Source organism: Nicotiana attenuata, unplaced genomic scaffold (genome assembly GCF_001879085.1).
Source record: "Nicotiana attenuata strain UT unplaced genomic scaffold, NIATTr2, whole genome shotgun sequence".
NCBI classification, from domain to species: domain Eukaryota; kingdom Viridiplantae; phylum Streptophyta; class Magnoliopsida; order Solanales; family Solanaceae; genus Nicotiana; species Nicotiana attenuata.
Genome location: NW_017674921.1, coordinates 32,492 through 54,112, shown reverse-complemented (window position 1 = coordinate 54,112; position 21,621 = coordinate 32,492). Strand labels below are relative to the sequence as shown.

Sequence of the window (21,621 nt, the reverse complement as noted above, 5' to 3'; positions counted from 1 at the left end):
GATAATTATTGGATATTTATATAATAAAATACAGAAATAAATTGATTTAAAGCTTTTAAAAATTATGGAAAATTATGAGAAATACTTGTGCATACTTGTAAATCAAATGATGATGCATGTGCACTATTTTGAAAGTGTATATATACATATATACAAATTGGAAAAATATGAGGGAAAAATTGGGTATCAACAGATGCCCCTCTTTACTCGGGAAGGATGAAAGAGTTGTCAGATAAACAAATGATGACCGATTTTGACCGAATTGGGTGTTTTGAAAAATATAGGCCGCACCCTGGTCTCTGAGCTCCCTACATAACCCCGGTTTTATAGGAATCAGGCCATGTGTAGTTCTGAATCCAACGGTGAACGAAACCGATGGCGTTGTTATAGGGAGTGGTCGTGTGTTTCGGAAAGGGTTCTTTTGAGTATGATAGTATAGGATGAATTTATGTGAAGTCATAAATGTGAATTTGAGATGTTATGGATGTATCACAGGGTAGATATCTGAACGGTTATAGAGTAAAAGCGAGTAATTGATGGGAGTCGGTTACGTTTGAAATAACGGCAGAGTGGGAGTGATTGAGCGGAAACCGGAGTGAAGATTGCTCCTGTTTGAAGAATGGTTATTTCCTGGATTACCTGCAAAAACTTAAAACACGATGCACGCAAATATATATAGGCTATTCCGGGAATTTAAATATGATGCAAATTCCCTTTGGACCATGAAGATTGTCTTCGGACGGTGAGGATGATGTCGTTAGACCATGACGTCTTGGGCCATGAATCGTGAGATAAGGGATAGGCAGGCCATGAAATGATGTTCTCGGGCCATGAGAATTGTGCCTCTGAACCATAACGCCTTTGAATAATGATGTGCAATATTGAGAGATCCTCAGAGCCATGACATGGTGTCTTCCGGCTATGAGGATGATGCCTTCGGACTATGACGCCTTCAGAAAATTTGGCTATGCTTCAGCCCATGAGATGCAAAGACATGATGCTTGAGATGAAACAAGATTGAGCTTAGTCCTGTGTAAGGTCGAGGGGCAGAGCTTAGCCCCGAGAGAAGAGAATAATGCAAGGTTTTGAACAGCGCAGCATTTGTGGTTATGCAAGGAGAGACAATGCTTAGTCTCGTGCAAGGAAAGGCAGAGCTTAGCCTTATGCAATTTGGGGAGGCAATGCTTAGCCTCATGCAAAATGGGAGACGATGCTTAGTCTCATGCAAGGAAAGGCAGAGCTTAGCCCTATGCAATTGGGGAGGCAATGCTTCGCCTCATGCAAAATGGGAGATGATGCTTAGTCTCGTGCAAGGAAAGGCAGAGCTAAGCCTTATGCAATTAGGGAGGCAGGGCTTAGCCTCATGGAAGAAGAGGAGACAGTGCTTAGTCTCATGCAATGGAAGACAGTGCTTAGACTTATGCAATTAGGAAGGCAGGGCTTAGCCTTATGCAAGAAGAGGAGACAACACTTAGTCTCATGCAATGGATGGCAGTGCTTAGCCTTATGCAATTGATAAGGCATGGCTTAGCCTCATGCAAAATGGGGAGATAATGCTTAGTCTCGGTGCAAGGGAAGGCAGTGCTTAGCCTTATGCAATTGAGGAGGCAGTGCTTAGCCTCATGCAAAATGGGGAGACAATGCTTAGTTTCGATGCAAGGGAAGGCAGTGCTTAGCCTTATGCAATTGAGGAGGCAGGGCTTAGCCTCATGAAAAATGGGGAGACAATGCTTAGTCTCGATGTAAGGGAAGGAAGTGCTTAGCCTTATGCAATTGAGGAGGCATGGCTTAGCCTCATGCAAAATGGGGAGACAATGCTTAGTCTCATGCAATGGAAGGTAGTGCTTAGCCTTATGCAATTGAGGAGGCAGGGCTTAGCCTCATGTAGTGAACAGATAATAAGTAGTGGTAGAGTACTTTCTTATCTGGAAAGATATTTGAGTTTGGCAGCCTTTCCATTATGAAGATAGTTATTTTGGTACGTGTATACTTGCGAATTCTCCTGTCATGTTCATTGTGCCTGCATCCAAAGAAAAATCGTGAGTTTTGCGGGTAAGGTTGGTTCATGTCTTTGCCTGCTTGCTTTGTTTTCTTTGCTTTGGAGATCCTGTTCGAGTTACCCTGGGTAACATCTGGCTACCATAGAAATAAAGTTTTCGAAAAGTATGCATGCATTTGATAGACATAGTCATTTCAAAACATAGTAGTTTACGATATCGAGCAAATTAAATGAACCAATGACTGCGACACTTTAGAGACATTGCGACTTCTTTGCATTAGAATTTTAAGGGTCCTCCTCAAAATTCTTCCCCAGTTTAAGAAGCGTTTCTTTAACTGTTTTGCATATGACGAAGTTTGCTGGACTTGCTCCGGAATTTTGAGGGTCCTCCTCAAAATTATGCCCCAGTTACTTAATTGATTATCTGATTGTCTTGCATATGATGACGTCGGTTGGACTTGCTCCGGAATTTTGAGGGTCCTCAAAATTCTGCCCCAATTTCTGGTTGTGGGAAAAATGAAAATTTTATTGAGATGTGACCGAACCCACAGGGTTGCATACGTATCCCCTCTTAAATGGGAATCAGGTCAAGCGTAGTTCAGTTACATTAAATGAAGAAGTGTAAACAATCTAAGAATAGTATCTTTTGACTGCGTCTGAATTGATAGGTTTAGGCCAAATTCCTCCATCTATTTCTGCAAGTATGAGTACTCCTCCTGTTAGTACTCGATGAACGATGTAAGGCCCTTGCCAATTAGGTGAAAATTTCCCTTTGGCTTCATCTTTATGTGGAAAGATTCGCTTCAGCACCTGTTGACCCGGTGTGAACTGTGTGGGTCTGACCTTTTTGTTGGAAGCTCTGGAGAAAAATGGTCGTCATAGCTCTCATGTAAGTGGCTCCAGCATTCTTCAGGCCAAACGGCATCATTTTATAGCAATACATCCCCCATGGAGTGATAAAGGGTGTTTTCTCGGCATCTTCCTCATCCATCCAGCTTTGATGGTATCCAGCGAAGCAATCCACATAGGATTGGAGTTCATGCTTGGCACAGTTGTCGATCAGTATGTGTATATTGGGTAACGGGAAATCATCTTTGGGACTTGCTTTGTTTAAATCTCGATGGTCGACACATACTCTGACCTTCCCATCTTTCTTCGAAACTGGCACGATGTTAGCCAACCAAGTAGGGTATTGGACCACTCTAAGAACCTTAGCTTTGATCTTCTTGGTGACTTTTTCTTTGATATTCAGACTCATATCAGGCTTGAACTTTCTGATTTCTGCTTTAGAGGCAGACACATTGGATTGGTAGGTAATTTATGAGCTACAATAGATGTGCTCAACCCGGTCATATCATCATAAGACCATGCAAACATATTTTCATATTCTTTTAGGAAACGGGTGTACTCTTCTTTCTCTGACGGTGACAGGTAAATACTTATGTGAGTTTCTTTGACTGTTTCAGAAACACCCAAATTGACTATCTCGGTATCGTCCAATTTTGACTTGGGCTTGTTCTCAAAATTTTCCAACTCTCTGACAATTTCCTTAGGGATTATATCTTCTTCTTCTATTTCCTCTGAATCACTATCCATATGTTGCGTTGTCTCATTACATGTCACAGTTGTCGGTTTATCAGGATAAGTAATAATAGTGTTGTAGAGAAAAAAATGTAAAGGATAATAATAAATACTAAAATAGCAATGCATTAGATAAATCTGGAAATGTTAAAACAAGTACGGCTTGATGATTTGAGCAATTATTTCAAAAAAAAATGCGCCTAAAACAGAATACTGCAAATGTCTTAAATGCTTAAAATTGCTAAAAATAGATCATGCTTATTGCCAGGCTACCGAGGAACTCAACGGGCCCGGGATGATGTAGTAGTCCAATTTTTGAGAATGGCTCCTTTCTCCATGATCCGAATGGTAAGGTCTTCCTCCTCCTCCTCCTCAACTATTGCATTGTAGTCCATGTCTTCATCATCCAGAAACAGATTCCTTAGGCCAACTAAAGCCTCATCTTCTTTAGATCCCCATATCACGTTAGTCTGTTGAAACGTCTTGGCTGTTCAAGAGGGTAATAGGGACCATGCCATGGCGGCGACCAATCATCGTACTCCTGCCAGGTGTACTGGTATTCAAGTCCAAAGGTTGTGCCGTGACGTTTTGGTTGTATTGGCTTAGTGATACCCTGGAGATTCTTGCTGAGACCTTTACCAGGTTCATTCCTTGTCCATAATACTCTGCTTTCAATCTTATTGCTCCACCACCTGTCTTTCTCGATTGCATTAGCGCGCTTGATGCGGTGGTACGTCTCTCCACCTAACTTCCTTCTATTCTCGACAACCGGAACGGTTTGATAGGTGTAAATGGGATTACTTCCGTCTTCATGAATGATCACTTCCTGATGATTTTATTCGAACTTCACGGCCTAGTGTAGCGTAGAAGCTACGGCTCTAGCAACATGTATCCAAGGTTGTCCCAACAACATATTGTATGTGGCGGATATGTCCAATACTTGAAATTCAACATCAAACCAAGTCGGGCCCATCTGCAAACAAAGGTTGATTTCTCCAATTGTGGCCCTTTGAGACCCATCAAATGCTTTCACATTCATACTCCCTGCTCGTATCTCATGGAAATCCTTACTTAACCTTTTCAAAGTGGTTAATGGACAGATGTTGAGACTTGAACCCCCATCTATCAGGACCCTGGCGATGAATTTGTCTTCAAATGGTACTGTGATGTGCAATGCCCTATTATGACTCAACCCTTCTGGTGGCAACTCGTCTTCGTGAAAAGTGATCTTGTGGCTTTCCAGTACTCTCCCTACCATGTTGGCCATCTCTCCATTGGTGATGTTGTTGGGAATGTAAGCTTCGTTCAACACTTTCATTAATGCATTCCTCTGCGTCTCAGAATTCTGTAGTAATGATAGAATGGATATCTGAGCAGGGGTTTTGTTCAGATAATCAACTACAAAATATTCTCTTGCTTGCACCTTCCTCCAAAGATCATCTAGGCCGGTTTCAATGATAGTTTGTTTGGGAGCGACTTCTTTACTTGTTCCTCCCAAATGCTCAGGTGTGTAAACCCTGCCGGTCCTGGTCATGCCTTGTGCGACACCTGTTTCTTCCATTTTTCCTTTTCCTTTTCTTCTCGCCTCTGCAGCATAGTCCCATGGTATAGCATTGGAATTAAAGAATGGTGTGGGTGCTACCGTCACAGTGAAAGGTGTGGTCACTTCTATCTCAAACGGAGCTGGTGCGGCTGTTTCAACCTTAATTGGTGACTGAATTTGCACTATAATGGGTGTGAGAGTGACTGGAGGTATTGTGGTTTCATCCCCTTCACGCATGAGTCCAATTAATCCTTCCGGATCCCATTTTTCATCAGTTTCGATCACATTTATCCCCTCGCCCCTATGATCCGGGAGAGGATTGTTGCAGACATTAGGTGCAACCACTTTTGTTTGTATAACCTTGGTGTCAATCAGCATTTGGATCTTATCCTTCAAAGTGCGACATTCATCGATGGTGTGTCCCTTCATGCCCGAGTAATAGGCACATGTCTTGTTCGGATTAACTCATTGGGAAGCATTTTCCACAGCAACAACGGAAATTGGGGTGACATAATCGGCAGCCTCCGGTCTTTCATAGAGCTGATTATAGGTTCAGCAATAGGAGTGTATTGTGTGGGTGGTCTGCGATCGAAATTCTGTCTGGGTTTCTAGTAGTTTTGGTGGGCTGGTGGTGGTGAGTGGTAATATACAGGTTGTGTGTTATAAGTATGGTAGGCGGTGGCGGTTTGCGGATATCTGGGAGGTGAAGGCTGATATGTAGGGGAGGTGTTTGATATGTAAGAGGAGATTTTGGACCTTGGGCCACCATCACGGTCCCTACTTCTTTCTTTTTGGATATACTCCCCGACTGCAATGCTTTGTTCGTAGCCTGTAATGCCTCAAAATTAGTTACCATTCCGCTCTTGATTACTTCTTCAATCCTTTCCCCCAATTTGATGATGTCCGAGAATTTGTGATTCTCGATAACCATTAACTTTTCGTAGCATTGTGGATCCTGGGCCCAAACAAAGAACTTGTTCATCTGCTCTTCTTCCAATGCCGCCCTTACTTTCGCAACTTCTGATCTCCATCGAGTAGCATACTCGCAGAAAGTCTCTATTGGCTTCTTCTTGAGATTCTGGATATAGAAGACATCTGGTGCATTCTCCGTATTAAACCTGAAACCGATCCATGAAATCCGATGCCATATTTACCCTACTAACCCACTTCTTTGGATTTTGATTGATGTACCAAGATAGGGCATCTCCATTGAGGCTCCTCATGAATAATTTCATGCGAATCCTTTCATCCTTTCTAAATCCTACGAGGTTGTCATGGTATGTCCTTAGATGCACCCTTGGGTCACCCGTTCTGTCAAACATCTCGAACTTGGGAGGTTTGTAACCCTCTGGCAGTTCTACGTCCGGCTGAATGCACAGATCCTCATAGTTCAATCCCTCAATGCCTTTACCCCCTTCGACACCTTGGACTCGACTTGTGAGCTTCTTAAGTTCCTCTGCCATATCTTTGATGAGCAGGTCCTTCTCGGCGGACTTGGGTATGTATAAGGTTTGTTGAGGAGTGTGGGGTAAGGTTTCCACATATATGGGGTTGCTTTGATGTACTCTAGGGATTTGGGTGTAGTGGTGGTCGTTGGTTGAGTTTTGAGGATCGGGGTTAGGTTGTGGTGCGTTCCCAAAAAAAGGAAGTTCTAACAAGCCAAAGAATTATGACTCTGCCAGCAAGCCAGGACATTTCATCAAGGATTTCCCTCTCCTAAAGCAGGATCAGTACAAGAACAACTCTGACAAAGTAGCCAAAAGGAACCTGGTTCCTGACAGGCGCTTCAATAGAAAAAACGCCGCTGACAATGTCGTGAGACAAGCTCTTTCTGCACGGGGAGATTCATCAAGCGAATCTGAAGAAGATGATGAACCAGGTAACAGCTCTATGATGGTAGTTGAAAGTAAAGCAACCGAGTATGATTCAATTTTTGCTTTGATGGCCCAGTCTGATGATGAAGATGACGATGATGATGAGGTAAATTTTATGGATGTTCAGAGAAATCTAAAATCTTATTCTCTTAAGAAACTCATGTCTTTGGCAAATCTGCTAATCGACGCTTATCATAGTCTTACAAATGACAGAGATATCTTAACAGAAGAACTAAGAGAAGCAGAACAGTCTAGAGATGACCTAGTAATAGTTGTAGTTGATCTAAGAGAGTCAATTGAGAACCTGAAGAAAGAAAGAAATGTCTTAGAAAAAAGGATTAAAAATGTAGAACAAGAAAGAGATGACCTTCTAGTGGTAGTAATAGATTTGAAGGAAACTATTGGGAAACCTATAATGGAGAGTAGGGCTGAAAATTATCAAAAAGGAAATAAGTTGCAAGCGAGGCACACATTAAGCTTGAAAGTGAGCTAAATTCAGTGAAGTTTAGTTAGTGTGCTGAGCTTGAGAAAAACAAACAACTTCAGGAAGAACTTGGTAGAGTGAAGAGTGATGTTGAAAAATAACTCAAATGGACCTGGTCCTCTGATGCTATCACAGCCATGTACTCCAACAATGGGGGAAACACGCAGGGGATTGGGTTTCAAAGGGAAAAGATTCCTTACAACCCTCATAGCAAGTACGTTACTGTACCTGACAATTGGCTTTGCACCCACTGCGGTAACAATGGGCACCTTAAAGAAAACTGTAAGGCCGAATTTCAGTCACAGCAGAAAAATAAATCCTTTGCTGAAAAAGTAACTACTAGTAGAGAACCCGGTCCTTCTTTTAAAAAACGCATAATGCCTGCATGGACCAAAAAATCCCCGATTCACCCCTTTCCTCATTACAAGGGACCCAAATAAGTTTGGGTTCCTAAAGCTAACTTCTAACTCTTCTTATGCAGGGAACAGTGAAAGGGAGCAGCCTAAAATGGTACATGGACAGTGGCTACTCAAAGCACATGACTGGAAGTACAAATTATTTCCTTTCACTTAAGGCACTACAATGAGGGAGTTTAGCCTTTGGAAACGGCAAAAAGGGATACATTCTGGGAGTCGGAAGGATTGGGAAGTCTTTTTCTCACTCAATTGAAAATGTGTACTATGTGAAAGGGTTGAAGTACAGCTTGCTAAGCGTTTCCCAAATCTGTGACAAGGGAAACAAGGTGGAATTTGTGTCAAAAACCTGTACAGTCACAAACCCGGTGACTGGTGAGGTGGTGCTAGTGGCAGAAAGATATAAGAATATCTATGTAGCTGACTTTGAGTCGCTGAAGAATGGTGATCTAAGCTGCCTAAGCGCCGTTGATGATGATACTGAATTATGGCATAGGAGGCTAGGTCATGCAAGCTTTACGTTGTTAAACAAATTAGTCAGGAAGGACCTGGTTCGTGGTCTGCCCAAGTCAAGCTTTAAGGATCACAAAGTGAGTGATGCATGTGTCAAAGGGAAGCAAGTTAGATCCTCATTCAAGCCCAAAAATGAAGTCAGCACCGCAAGGCCACTTGAGCTCCTTCACATGGATCTATGTGGACCTATGAGGATGCCAAGTAGAGGAGAAAAGAAGTACATCTTTGTGATAGTTGATGACTATTCCAGATTCACCTAGACTTTGTTCCTCAAGACCAAGGATGAAACCTTTGAAGTGTTTGTTGCCTTTGTCAAAAAGATCCAAGTGAAGATGGGTAATAAAGTAGCCTGCATCAGGTCTGATCATGGGACGGAGTTTGACAATGTCAAATTCGATGAGTTCTGCACTGGAAAATGGCATCACTCACAATTTTTCTGCTCCAAGAACACCTTAACAAAATGGTGTAGTGGAGAGGAAAAATAGAACTCTTGAAGACATGGCAAGAACAATTCTAATTAATAGTGGGATCGCAAAGTATTTCTGGGTAGAAGCTGTCAATACTGCATGCTACTTGGTAAACATGTGCATGATCAGGTCCCTTCTGAACAAAACTCCATATGAACTGCTAGATGGAAGGAAGACCAAGCTGACACATCTAAGAACTTTTGGGTGTAAATGCTTTGTTCATAACAATGGAATGGAAGCTCTTGGGAAGTTCGATGCCAAAAGTGATGAAGGGATTTTTCTGGGATACTCATCTCAAAGCAAAGCTTACAAGGTTTGCAACAAAAGGACTCAATGTGTCGAAGAAAGCATACATGTGATCTTTGATGAAGCTCACCTCTCTTGTGAGAAGGACAGACATGTTGATCAAGATGGAGAGCCCTTATCTGTGCCAGGTTAGAGGTTAGAGGTTAGAGGTTCGTTTGGAATTAAAAAGGAAAGTTTCATCGTGGATCGTTGATCTAAAAGATCAACGGCTACGATTTAATGGGGTTATTGGGTCGGATAGTTTAATTGGGTTAGGGTCAGGAAAGAATTGGGCCTGGGTAGATTTTGGGCTAATTTGGGATTGAAATTGGGCTGTTTAATTGGCTAGGTCCGAATAAAAAGGGGCTATTTGTTAAATACACATTTAATCGCTAAAACAATTTTTTTAAAAATAGTTAATAAGTTATAAAAATGATTTTCATGCCTAGAAACGTTTTAAAATGATTACTTAATATTTTAAAAATATAAAAGGCAATTTTCCGGTAAAATAATGTAATAATGCATGCATGGGCTATAATTGCAAAGTAATTGCAATTGTAACCTAAAAAGTACAAATGCGGTTATTTGTGCAATAATTGAAACTTAGTACAAATGCAAATGATGAAATTAAGCCACAAAATTATTATAAAACTATTTGTGATGCAATCAGTGATTGTTTTATAAATAAAATACTGGGATAAATTAATTAAGATCTTTTAAAAAAGCAAAAATTGTATGAAAAATACCAATTGATGCTAATGCACATTGATGCTAATGCATAGTTTTGAAAATATTTTAGGGAAAAATTGGGTATCAACAGCTGCCCCTCTTTATTCGGGTAAAGAAATGATGGCCAATTTTGACCGAATGGGATGTTTTGAAAAATAGAGGCCGGACTCTGGTCTTTGAGCTGCCTACATATCCCTGATTTTACAGGAATCGGGCCATGTGTAGTTCCGGATTCATCGGCAGAATATACCGATGAAGTAATCACAAGAACGGATACGAGACTTTGGAATGGGTGGAAAGATGGTTATGGTGAGTGGTCAGATTTGAGATAATTTGAAAGAACTGGAGCAGGATTGCTCCTATTGGAGTAGTAGTTGCTTATCGGGTCACCTGCAAGTAAAGAGATACTACAAGTATATATTTGTGTGGAAATTTAAATATGATGCAGATTCCCTTCGGACCATGAGAATTGTCTTTGGACGGTTGAGGATGACGTCCTTAGACCATGATGTCCTGGGCCATGAATTGTTCGGTGGGGGATTCGCAGGCCATGAAATGATGTTCTCGGGCCATGAAAATGGTGCCTCCGAACCATGACGCCTTTGAATAATGATATACAAATTTGAGAGATCCTCAGGCCATGGCATGGTATCTTCCAGCTATGTGGATGATGCCTTTAGACAATGACGCCTTTGGATAAGTTGGCGATATTTCAGCCCATGAGATGCAATAATATGATGCTAAAATCAACAAGACAAGGCTTAGTCTTATGAGGTTGAGGGCAGAGCTTAGCCCGAAAGAGGAGCAAATAGATAGTGCTGGAGAGATAATGCTTAGTCTTGGCAAATAAAGGCGATGATTGGCCTTATGCAAATAGGAGGCAGGGCTTAGCCTCATGCAAGATTTGGGACAGGGCTTAGTCCCATGCAAATGGAAGGCAGAGCTTAGCCTTATGCAGATATGGAGGTAGGGCTTAGCCTCGTGCAGGATTCGGGACAGGGCTTAGTCCCATGCAAATGGAAGGCAGAGCTTAGCCTTATGCAGATATGGAGGCAGGGCTTAGCCTCATGCAGATGGAGACAGAGTTTAGTCTCATGCAAGATTCGGGACAGGGCTTAGTCCCATTCAAATGGAAGGCAATGCTTAGCCTTATGCAAAATGGAGGCAGGGCTTAGCCTCATGCAGATGGAGACAGAGCTTAGTCTCATGCAAGATTCGAGACAGGGCTTAGTCCCATGCAAATGGAAGGCAGTGCTTAGCCTAATGCAAAATGGAGGCAGGGCTTAGCCTCATGCAGATTCGGGACAGGGCTTAGTCCCATGCAAAAGTAAAATAGCAGGTGATAGCAGAGTTTTCTTAACTAATAATAGATTTCAGTATCACGGTTGTTATGAAGATTGTGACTTGGAAGCATGTATATTCTTCGCTCCTGCATCCAAAGAAAAATCGTGAGTTCTGTAACGGGGGAGGTCGGTTCGTGCCTCAGTCGGCTTGCTTCGCTTGGTTCGAAGAACCTGTTCAAATCAATGGGGTAGCGTTGGCTAAACAGAGTCATTTTACAAGCAAGCATGCATAGTTTCAAAGACGTAATAAAAATATATTATTTTGGAAATTGGTTAGATGAACCAGTGACTGTGACACGATCCGAGACATCGCAACCTCTCATACTATTGAATTTTGAGGGTCCTCCTCAAAATTCTTCCCCAGTTAGATGGACACGTCTGACTGCTACACATGCTGCGATCGGCTGAAATTGCTTCGGAATTTTGAGGGTCCTCCTCAAAATTCTGCCCTAGTTTCTGATTGACTTCTGATTTTCTGGCATATGATGGCGTTGGCTGAACTTGCTCCGGAATTTTGAGGGTCCTCCTCAAAATTCTACCCCAGTTTCTGGTTCTGGGGGAAATGAAAATTTTATTATGATATGACCGAACCCACAGGGCTGCCTACGTATCCCCTCTTAAACGGGAATCAAGTCAAGTGTAGTTCAATTTACATCATTTTGTGAAAACATAAATAGTTACACATAGTATCTTTGACTGCATTTGAGTTGATCGGTTTTGGCCAGACTTCTCCGTCCATTTCTGCAAGTATGAGGGATCCTACTGTAAATACTCTATGAACCATGTAAGGGCCTTGCCAGTTGGGAGAGAATTTCCCTTTCGCTTCGTCCTCATGCGGAAAGATCTTCATCAACACCAGCTGCCCTGGTGTAAACTGTCTCTGCTTGACTTTTTTGTTGAAGACTCTGGACATTCTGTTCTGATAGAGCTGCCCATGACACACTGCATTCATCCTTTTTCCGTCGATGAGGGCTAGCTCCTCATAACGACTCCTTATCCATTTTGCATCGTTGAGCTCAGCTTCTTGTATGATTCTTAGAGAAGGGATCTCTACTTCAGCGGGAATAACAGCTTCAGTACCATAAACCAGTAAGTAGGGAGTTGCCCCGGTTGATGTGCGGACTGAGGTACGATACCCCAATAAAGCGAATGGCAGCTTCTCGTGACATTGTTTGTGCTTTTCTACCATCTTTCTCAGTATCTTCTTGATATTCTTGTTGGCGGCTTCTACGGCTCCATTCATCTAAGGTCTGTATGCTATAGAGTTCTTGTGCTTGATTTTGAAAGTTTCACACATGGTCTTCATCAGATCACCGTTGAGATTGGAGGCATTGTCAGTGATGATTGATTCGGGGACCCCGAATCGGCAAACAATCCGGTCGCGGACAAAATCTGCTATGACCTTCTTAGTTACCGCTAGGATGCTGCCTCGACCTATTTGGTGAAGTAATCAATAGCTACCAAGATGAACCAATGCCCATTTGAGGCGGTGGGCTCGACTGGACCAATGACATCCATTCCCCAGGCGGCGAATGGCCAAGGTGAGCTTGTTACATTGAGCTCATTTGGCGGCACTTTTATCATATCGGCATGTACTTGACATTGGTAGCATTTTCGGACATACTGGACGCAATCTGTCTTCATGGTCATCCAGAAATAACCGGCCCTAAGTATCTTTTTGGCTAAGACGAAGCCATTCATATGCGGGCCGCAGGTCCCAGCATGTATCTCCTCAAGTAGCTTAGAAGCTTCTTTTGCGTCGACACACCTTAGCAATCCCAAATCAGGAGTTCTTCTGCACAAGGTTCCTCCGCTGTGGAAGAAATTATTGGACAACCTCCGAAACGTACGTTTCTGAGTATGATTTGCATGCTCCGGATATTCCCCTTTTGCCAAATATTCGTTGATATCGTGAAACCAAGGCTTCCCATTTGTTTCTTCTTCAACATGGGCACAATACGCCGACTGGCTATGGATCCTTACTAGGATGGGATCGATGAAGTTCTTGTCGGGATGCTGTATCATGGATGACAAGGTGGCCAATGCATCGTCAAACTCATTCTGAATCCCAGGAACATGCAAAACTCTATCTTCGTGAACCTTTTTCTCAATTCCTGCACATGGTGCAGATATGGAAATATCTTGGAATTCTTGGTGGCCCATTCTCCTTGTACCTGGTGCACAAGAAAATCTGAATCACCGATTACCAGCAGCTCCTGAATATTCATGTTGATGGCCATGTTGAGCCCTAGTATGCAGGCTTCATACTCTGCCATGTTGTTGGTGCAGGGAAATCTGAGTTTAGCAGATACCAGATAATGTTGACCAGTTTTCAATACTAAAACGGCTCCAATGCCGACTCCCTTAAAATTGGCCGCTCCGTCAAAGAACATTCTCCAACCGTCGTAGGACTCAGCAATATCTTCTCCTATAAATAGCACCTCTTCATCGGGAAATACGTTTTCAGGGGTTCGTATTCTCCTTCCACATGGTTCTCAGCAAGATGATTTGCCAATGCCTGTCCCCAGCAGAGTCGCCATGCTGTCGCGCCCCCTTGACTGCTTTCTGAGTCACATAAACAATGTCAAACTCGCTCAATAGGATTTGCCACTTAGCCAGCTTGCCAGTGGGCATGGGTTTCTGGAAGATATATTTCAAGGGATTTATCCTTGATATGAGGTATGTTGTGTAGGCACAGAAGTAATGCCTCAGCTTTTGAGCTATCCAAGTCAGAGCGCAGCAGGTACATTCCAATAGAGAATACCGCGCTTCATATTGAGTGAACTTCTTACTCAGGTAATAGATAGTTTGTTCCTTTCTCCTGTCTCGTTGTGCTGCCCCAGAACGCAGCTGAAGGCTCCATCTAGCACCGCAAGGTAGAGTAGCAAGGGTCTACCTGGCTCCGGCGGGACCAAGACTGGTGGTGCTGATAAGTACTTTTTGATCTTGTCAAAAGCCTTTTGACAATCATCGGTCCAACTAGTTGCAGCATCTTTTTTCAACATCTTGAAAATCGGCTCACATATAACTGTGGACCGGGCTATGAACCGGCTAATGTAGTTTAGCCGTCCTAGAAAACTTATTACATCTTTCTTACTCTTGGCGGTGGCAGCTCCTGGATGGCTTTGACTTTTGGCGGATCCAATTCTATCCCTCGGCGGCTGACGATGAACCCAAGTAACTTTCCGGCCGGAACCCCGAATGCACATTTTGCGGGATTTAGTTTCAGGTTGTATTTCTGCAGTCTGTCGAAAAACTTCCTCAAATCGGTTATATGATCTGTGGCTTTCTTGGATTTGATGATGATGTCGTCCACATATACCTCGATCTCCTTATGTATCATGTCATGAAAAATGGTAGTCATAGCCCTCATGTAGGTGGCCCCAACATTCTTTAGACCGAATGGCATCATCTTACAACAGTATACTCCCCATGGTGTAATGAAATCCGTTTTCTCAGCGTCCTCTTCGTCCATCCAGATCTAATGGTAACCAGCTAAACAATCCACAAACGACTGGAGTTCATGCTTGACACAATTGTCGATTAGGATATGTATGTTTGGAAGCGGGAATCATCCTTTGGGCTGGCCCTGTTGAGATCCGGATAATCAACGCAGACCCTAACCTTCCCATCCTTCTTTGGAATTGGCACGATATTGGCTAGCCAAGTTAGGTATTCAACCACCCTGAGGACCTTGGCCTTGATTTGCTTAGTAACCTCCTCCTTGATTTTCAGACTCATGTCAGGCTTGAACTTCCTGAGTTTCTGTTTTACCGGTGGACATGCTGGGTTTGTGGGCAACTTGTGAGCCACAATGGATGTACTTAACCCGGTCATATCATCGTATGACCATGCAAAGATGTCCTCATACTCTTTCAAGAACTGTGTGTACTCTTCTTTTTCTGATGGCGACAGGTGGATGCTGATACGGGTTTCCTTGACAGTTTCGGAGTCTCCCAAGTTGATTATTTCTGTTTCGTCCAGATTGGACTTAGGCTTGTTCTCAAAGTCTTTTACTTCTTTGACAATTTCCTCGGGTATGATATCTTCTTCTTCCGAATCACTATCCTTTTGTTGTGTTGTCTCATTACATGTCACAGTTGTTGGTTCATCGAGACAGGAAATAGTAATGTTGTATAGATAAAGATATGAGAGAAAAATGGTAATAATAAATATTGATTCATTGAGACATAAAAGCGATTTTTAACAACGTTTTTGAAATATTGGAAATATTATTTAAAACAAAATGCCAAAAGGGAAATCATTTTCTTAGAAAATAAACGAAACAATACTGTTCAACCTTGCTACCCCGGGACTCGTCGGGCCCTGAATGGTCTGACAGTCCAATTCTTGAGGAATGATCCTCTCTCCACAGCTCGGATGGTCGGGCCTTCCTCCTCCTCCTCCTCCTCCTCCTTAACAATTACACAACAGTCCATGTCCTCATCTTCCAAGAACAGGTTCTTTAAGGCTGCCAGTGCTTCTTCCTCCTCTGATCCCCATATGATGCCGGCCTGTTGGAAAGTCTGACTCAAATGCGGTATAGGTTGCTCCAATGGATAGTACGAACCTCGCCATGGTGGTGACTAGTCATTGTATTCTTGCCAGGTGTATTGATATCCCAGCCCAAAAGTGGTACCATGGTACTTTGGCTGTATTGGCTTGGTGATGCCTTGAAGATTTTTACCAAGACCCTTGCCAGGCTCATACCCTCCCCAGTTCATCATGCTTTCTATCTTGCCATACCACCACTTATCTTTGTCGATTGCATTGACCCGCTCGATGTGATGATAAGTTTCTCCGCCTAGTTTTCTCCTATTCTCGACCATGGGAATAGTCTGACGGGTGTAAATGGGGTTGCTCCCGTCTCCATGGATAATCACCTCTTGATGGTTCCACTCAAACTTTACTGCCTGATGCAAAGTTGATGCCACGGCCCCAGCGGTGTATATCCATGGTCGTCCTAACAGCAGATTGTAGGATGCAGATATGTCCAGCACCTGAAACTCGACATCAAACCACGTAGGCCCCATTTGCAGACAGAGATTAATTTCCCCGATGGTTGCCCTCTGAGACCCATCAAATGCCTTTACATTCATGGTCCCTTCTTGTATCTCGTATAGGCCTTTGCCTAACCTCTTCAGCGTTGTTAATGGGCAAATATTGAGACTGGATCCTCCATTAATCAGGACCCTGGTAATGAAGTAGTCTTCGCATTGCACTGTGATATGCAGCGCCCTATTGTGATTCAAACCCTAAGGCAGCAACTCATCCTCATGGAAAGTGATTTTGTGACTTTCCAATACTTGTCCCACCATGTTAGCCATCTCTCCGCTTGTGATGTTATTGGGCACATATGCTTCGTTCAATACTTTCATCAGAGCGTTCCTGTGTACTTCTGAATTCTGTAGCAGCGACAGGATATATATTTGAGCGGGAGTCTTGTTCAGATGATCGATGACTGAATACTCCCTTGCTTGTACTTTCCTCCTGAGGTCATCTGGACCTGTTTCAATAACGGGAGGTCTGTTAGAGGCCTGTTTACTGGACTCTCCCAAATGCTCGGGTGTATAGACCCTTCCAGTCCTAGTCATCCCTTGTGCAACACCAGATTCCCCCATTTTGGTTTTTCCTTTTCTTCTAGCTTCGGCCACATAATCCCATGGTACAGCCTCGGTGCTGAAAGGCGGTATTGTTGATACTGTCACTTTAAATGGTGTGGCTACTTTCACCTCAAATGGAATAGGTACAACTGTAGGGGGTGCTACCTCAACTTCAAATGGGACTGATGTTGTTACCTCGACCTCCACTGGCGGCTGTACCTGCACTATAATGGGATTGAGTGTGACTGCGGGTTTCTTGGGGTCGTCTCCCTCTTTGATAAGTCCGATTGATCCCTCCGACTCCCATTCTTCATCCATCTCTATCACATTGACACCTTTACCCTTGTGATCTGGGAGGGGGTTATTGCGGACATTAGGCGCGACCTCCTTTGCCTGGATGATCTTGTTGTCAATCGAAGCATGGATTTTTTCCTTCAACGTGCGGCATTCGTCAAATGGTATGCCCTTTCATACCGGAATGGTACGCACAAGTCTTATTTGGGTTAACCCATTGGGATGAGTTCTCCGTGGCCACAACAGGGATGGGAGAGACGTAACCAGCAGCTTTCAACCTTTCATATAGCAGGTCGATGGGTTCAGCAATGGCAGTGTATTGTTTGGGTGGTCTGCAGTCAAAATTAGGCCGCGGTCTTGGGTAATTTTGACGAGATGGAGGTGACTGAAAATGAGATGGTTGGGAATTATAGGTGTGATACGCAGTGGCTGGTTGGGAATATCTTGGGGACGAGGGTTGATATGTAGGTGGAGGTGACGGTTGATAGGTGCTTGATATGCAAGTGGGGAGGTGCTTGATATGTGGATGGAGGTGCTTGATATGCAAGTGGGGAGGTTCGGTATACGAATGGGGTTTTGGGTCCTTGGGCGACCATTGCTACTCCCACGTCCTTCTTCTTAGATATACCCCCTGACTGCAGTGCTTTATTAGTGTCCTGCTGTTATACCCCATTTTAAACTGGTTAAAGTAGGGCATAACATATAGGCGATTCCGAGTTTGATTAAAGTTAAAGAGTCGCCACCTAATTAATTATGGAGAATTAGGACACCTAATATTGGTTAAAGTAATTTAAAGTATAACTCTGTTAATGGTCTACTTAACCTAAAGATTCTAGGTAAGGGTGAATCTAAAGGGAAGATTTTTAAGGCACCCTTTAACATCCATTTTAAAAATGGTTAACCGACCGGACTTAGAATAATTAAGGCTAAGTGTAAAATAGTTTTAGTCCGAAGTAACATAAACATGACTTCAAAAGAATTCGTCACTAAAGTATTGTAACATGAAATCTGCTTTTCCTTTTTAGAGTCTAAAGGGCTTAAATTTTGAAAAGAGACGATGTCCTAAAAATTGGACTAAAGTTCAAATACAAAGATCAATGTTAGGCTTGAAGAAAGTACAATTAATTTACAAAATCCTCTTTCTGTAGTAGAAGGTCATCTTCGACTTACGTCAAACAAAAAGGAAAACAGTTAGTCAAAGACAAATAAAACGATATTCGTTATTGGCCCAAGAACGACTTTTAAAGAATTAAACCGCGCAAGAGATCTAACATGGGAAATTTTAACTAAACCATAGACAGATCTTTAGAGTCAGTAATACATTGTTAACTAGAGGTGAAGATCCTATGTGATCAAATGGGAGCATAGTTACTAATCATGTACTAATATTTGGTTTTAATGTCAATCACACAACTAAAGTTAAAAGATAATCACACAGTAAAATGTTAGCCATCATTCAAGTAAGCAGTAATAAGAGGGAGAAAAAAAAATAATAATATGGTAGACAGCCCCATTTAGCTCCTAACAAAAGGATAACAACTTTTGCAATTCCTGTTTCAGCGCCTTTAAAATCCATTTTTTGCTGTTCGGATTTATTTCGGAGAGAGAGCTGAGTGATGATAATGCAAACACTGGTTCTAGACAGCGACATGGAGTCTCAAAATGGAACTCGGGAGCAGCTCCGTCATGTCATGTAAACAAGGAAAAGAAAAGGAAAGAGGAAGTTAGGAAGAAATCTTATTAATCTTGCTTCCTATTGAAGATGAAATAAACTAAGTAAAATCATGTTGGCCTTAAACTGAAAGCGAACAGTGAGTTGGAATATTTTCAGTTAATATCAGACACGCTCAGTCAAGCACGGAGTTTGTTAAAGCTAGTATTTCTGAAACATATACGAATGGATATGCCATCGTAAGAACCATGCACAAATTACATCATGTGTAGATGAATCAAAGGGATTTCTTAGTTTATTAGTCATAGCAGAATCTTACCTTGGTTCTACAGTGTTCCTCAATGCAAACAGAAAATATAGAATACTTTTAAATAGCTTTATGTGCAAGGCTTAAACATAAATTTAGCAGGTCAGGTTCATTTATCTGGCGTTTGAGCCAAAGGGCACATATCATGCTTCCTTAAAATATTACTCATATTAACCAAGGATATAAATAATCAGAGACGTGACTTCTACTATGAAATTAATCTTATCATCATGGTTTCTGTTTCACAAACAGTAAAAATCCTAAATCATGTATTCTAGAGGTTAAAGTAATTATCACAAATAAGACATCTCAAGATATGTTAGTTCACAAATAAGTTGTTCATGATTTTGACTTAAAAGGGAAACTAAAGATGAATTTTTAAACCACAACAACTATCAAAATTTGCCACAAATCTTCACACGATTAAAAGAATGCCTAAACATGATTTCTACTACATTTATTTATGCTTAGCTCACAATCATGAACACGGTTACTAACAATTTCAAATATTATGACTTTTGGAGATCCAAACAATAAATAATAACACCGTTAAATCTGACTATACACGCCCTTTTACCATAATTTCTAAGCAGACACAAAGTTTCTAAACGGAAGAGAAAAAGCCAGATAAAGGTCAGATTTTACCTCTTGTAGGGCAGTGTACGGGAGCCTCGACCTCGAATCTATTCTCTCGTCATGAACAGATCCGAACCTCGAGTCAAATGGGTTCGAACACCTCTATCGCGGATAAAGTACACCGAGACAGTAAATAAAAGTTTGAAAGTTCTTTCTGAGAGTTCTAAGGGATGAGAAGAGTGCAAAGAGTAAGAAAAACAGTAGTATTTGCAGTAGTGTTCGAGCAGCCGCTCCGGTCCTAGACAGTATTTTTGATAATGTAAAGTGTTATTTCTTGTTCCCTTCCACCTCTGCTTTCGGCTGAGATCCAAAGAGAGTATTTATAGAGAAAGGTTAGGGCCCCTTGAGAAGTGATTCTCGGGTGGGATATGAAGAGCAGATTAGCCGTTTGAATTTAAAAAAGAGCCGTTTGAAATCAAAGAGAAAATCTTTACACCAGCAATTATCTCCGGACAAAGGTCAGAAATTTCAAAAGTATTTTGGCCTCTTGTATTGACTAAATCTTGTTGCGGACGAGAGAGAGAAAGAGAAAGAGAAGTCATGAGATTTGAAGAGAGACAATGAACTTACTCAAAATCGGCGAGGCAAGCTTCTGCCATGTTTAAGACTACTGAAGCTTTTGCTTGAATGAGCAAAGGGGTAATAGAACGGGTGAAACTGTGGGAGCAATGTGATGATGGAGTAAAAAATAGATACCCTAGCTGATTTAGGATTTCTTTATTTTTTGGGCTAAGAAATGGCTAAACGGGTTTGGGCTTGTATTTCATGGCCTATTTACTTCTTTCAATTATTTTCTTTGGGCCTTTAAATTGGATCACATATATTATTTTTCAAACACATTATGAAATACTACTAGGTAAACAATAATAATAATAGCAACAATAATAATAATACTAATAGTTATAACAACAACAACAACAACAACAACAATAATAATAATAAAAATACTAATAATGACTATAATAGTGATAATATAGTAGTAGCAATAATATTAAGAATTGTCGTAGTAGTAGTAGTAATAGAAATAATACTAGTAGTAATAGTAGTAGTAATGATGATGATGATAATAATAATAATAATAATAATAATAATAGTAGATGAAAAATAATACTGAAAAATAAAGTATTTGATGTACTAATAACTTAGAAGCTCAAGAAATTAACTGGAAGAAAGGAGGGACAAAATTGGATGTCAACAGCTGCCCCTCTTTGACTGAAGACGATATAAGAGTTTTCGGGCAAAGAAATTGACATATTCGCCAATTTTGTTCCGATCACCAGGTACGGTTTGATTGAACTAATAAGGATGTTGGGAAGATTACGCGTAGAAGGAGGTTATGGAAAAATTATGGATAAAGTGATGTTTTGGGAATTTGTGGCCGCACCCCGATTCCGAGTTGCCTACATACCTCGGGTTTCATGAGAATCAGGCCATATGTAGTTCGAGAGTTATCTTGGAAAAGATTGTTTAAGAGTGGAAAATACTTGTTTGAGAGTGGAAAATGCTTGTAGTCTCCTAATTATAAAATATGGTCGACAGCATACCTATAAGTAGGACCCTACTAGACAAAGTTCCATGACACCCTATGATTGAATGAACCACTTGATTTTCAAAATCTTCCCCAGTGTGGAGTTATGATGACACTAGATATTTGAGGAATGAAGGGGTTATAAAAGCAACTGATTGAGAAAATATAGTGGTGGATACGATGAAAAATTTAGAATTATTTAGATCACCTACATATCTCGTGTTTATAGGACGTAGGCGGAGTAAAGTGAGAGAGTAGATCCTTGACTTGCTTTTGAGTTTGATATTCCTCTTCAGCAAATTTTGCCCCAGTTCACTGCTAAGAGATAGTTCTACGTTGTGTTGTATATC

General features: G+C 41.6%; 1 long non-coding RNA gene across 1 annotated transcript; it reads right to left on the bottom strand.

The window, feature by feature from the left end:
* Positions 1 to 18,401: 18,401 nt before the first annotated feature.
* LOC109219448 lies at positions 18,402 to 20,411 on the bottom strand. The gene is made up of 2 exons (XR_002066945.1): positions 20,314 to 20,411; positions 18,402 to 20,043 (listed from the first exon to the last, which is right to left on the bottom strand). It is a non-coding gene; the product is annotated as an uncharacterized LOC109219448 (long non-coding RNA).
* Between the last annotated feature and the right edge of the window lie 1,210 nt (positions 20,412 to 21,621).